Here is a 2,761-nt window from a genome sequence, read left to right on the forward strand (position 1 = left end):
GCATAAATATAGCATGATCATTTTATATCGATATTGACATTCACCTAACATAGTACATATGTTGTACCTATCTAATCTAAATTACAATTATCCATATTATATTTTTTTAATGAAGCAACAATAAACATATTATATTTTTTTAATAAATAGAACTACTAAATCATTTAATTGAGACTCATACAAATTGAGCATTAATATACTTAAAATAAAATAATTGAGATAAGTTAATTTTAATTTTTCTTTTTAAATAAGTAGAACTACTAAATCGTTTAATTAATTAAGATCCATACGAGTTGAGAATTAATATACCTTAAATAAATTGGAGGCGGTTGTGCTACCGAGGGGGCGATTTCTTCAAGTGCGTGGTTTCCTTCCGGTTTGGTTTCATGTCATCTTTGCACATTTTGCGAGAGGGAATAGAAATCTCTTTGCATTCATGTGAATAGCTAGCCTTGTCCAGATTAATCTTCAATCATGTTATCGATCGCACAGCTTAAAGTTGATAATAATGCACCATATTATATATATATATATATATATAACATGGTGAAAACCTGGCGATTTTCTGTCTTTTGCACTCTCTTTCATTGAAAGGTCTGTTGGCATATTAGAAATAAATCGAATTTCAAAATTCAAATCAATCAATCCATGCATTATCCAAAGAAGATACATAGAATCGTCACGATGGGCCAACCCAACTACCATGTATATCCATGCTAGCTATCATGGCAATGTTTCCAATCGAACATTATTGGACCCAGAGGAGGATCACTAGGTGACCTCTAAACAGGCAAGCTTGAATCTTTTGTTAGATATTTCTGCAGAGAAAGCCATCGAAGTGCGGAATCAGTGAGCCATCCCTCTCATATACATGATTCTTAGGCTCATGGGGGTGGCTCAGCCTAGAACCTAAAATGGATGAAACACCGGTGCTTTTCCACACATGACTATGCGCGGCCTACCATTTGCTATAATCCTTCCAAATAGTTGCCAAATCATGCAAGAAAAAAGGCCCCTATCTAATCTACTCAAGTCAGGCTACAATTATCCACTGAACATATCTAACTTATGACAAGACGTCTTCGAGTGAACATCCATCGAAGGAGAAACACAATCTAGCTTGTTGCTTCCTGATCCGAAATAATAGACAGCCGCATGGTGTCTCCACAGCGTTTTATAGATTAGAAGTGGCAGATTGTCTAGTCCTGATCAGTAAAAAACGACACGTACAATGGCCAGTACGTAGACTTTTCTACTCAATTGTATTCTAGCTACTCCATAATGGTAATTAAAATATAATTCATTGAACATTCTATATATCTCAAGTTGACCTGCATTAAAAGGGTACGTAACATCAGGTTTAATAGCTAAATCTCTTACCCCCACAAGCTTTAAAGATTGCGATTACTTGAGAAGAAGTGGATACATAAGTTAGCATCTGTGTAGAGCGAGCGTGATCTCTGTTTTCCACTCATTCTAGCTCAAACATTTTCTTTGCCGCAGAGATTTCTGTACCCAAAGATTCCCAACTCATTATCAACATGAGGTCAGCCATGAAATATTGTTCGGCATGATTTCACACTCCAGCAGTTTACTTTTAATTTTCTAAAATTAATTATCCACTAAATACATATATTTTATAGCAATAGCATAAATTCTTATGCATCTATAACAGTATTTATATTAAGTTTAGTGGCAATTGTGATACGCTTTTACTGCCATCAAATGTAATATTAACATTCATTTCATTGCCATTAAAACTCCAATGGTATGCTGCAATTCGTGTCATAACAAAGATTATCAAACAATTGTCACTGCAATTCATTTTTATCAGTATGAATATCCTAAACCATTTGAAAGTGTTGTCACTTAATTCTTAGGCATGTAATTTCCAGAATTCCTAACAAAGATCGTCAGAAATGGTTCAAATATAAAGATAAAGCATTCTTCAGCAAGAATTTCTAAGATGACATGCAAGAGAAAGGCAATTAATTACCTTATTACTATCTCCATTCCCAAAAGAATGCTGTGCCCTAATTGTTTTGTGGCATAGCATGGATGGAAGAAAGAAAGCTTCAAACTTCTCGGTGATCTCTAAGATTCTCGACAATCAAGTCAACTGTACGTGTATGCATCCAGTACACAATTATGAAATTCTATACATTGCATTTACCCAGTTCAATTTTGTATGGGGGGGCCTCTCTCTCTTCGTTTTTTCGTTTACAAAAGGATTGTAAAAAAAAAAGAAAAGGAAACTGGAATTTATTGGGACAGCACAATATCAAAATGAAAGGAAAAAGGATGGTTGGAGTGGAAATCAAAATCAAATCAAATATTTTGAAATTATCCCACAAAACAAACAATTCTAGATTTGTTCCCAGATGCCCAGGATGATGCTCAAATCCACCTAAATATAGCCCATGGAGGAGGCCTATAAGGCATAAAGCTGACCATTTGATTCCGTTTTTGGAACATACGGCGGAGTGTGGTTGTATTCTTAGAACACTGAAAATAGTGATATTGATCCTCAGCCAATCAGCACAAGCATACTGTTGCTCTCGTGGATATACTCATGTTTCACTTCCATCCTCCTTTTCTAAATTTCTTCCACTCCAAACCTTGTTGTAATATTTCAAAAAAACACTCTAGTTCGAATACACATTTCAGTAAAATTATCATTTTTTTTCAATATTAAATTGATATTTTTCATTATTAAGTTAACTTGTTGATTCATCTAAGATTTTTTAAATATTAGCAATCA

General features: G+C 34.2%; 1 long non-coding RNA gene across 1 annotated transcript; it reads right to left on the minus strand.

Moving 5' to 3' along the window:
• Positions 1-631: 631 nt before the first annotated feature.
• LOC133698504 (uncharacterized) lies at positions 632-2,494 on the minus strand. The gene is made up of 2 exons (XR_009843152.1): positions 1,997-2,494; positions 632-1,509 (listed from the first exon to the last, which is right to left on the minus strand). It is a non-coding gene; the product is annotated as an uncharacterized LOC133698504 (long non-coding RNA).
• Positions 2,495-2,761: the final 267 nt, after the last annotated feature.

This window comes from Populus nigra, chromosome 7 (genome assembly GCF_951802175.1).
Source record: "Populus nigra chromosome 7, ddPopNigr1.1, whole genome shotgun sequence".
Lineage (NCBI taxonomy): Eukaryota > Viridiplantae > Streptophyta > Magnoliopsida > Malpighiales > Salicaceae > Populus > Populus nigra.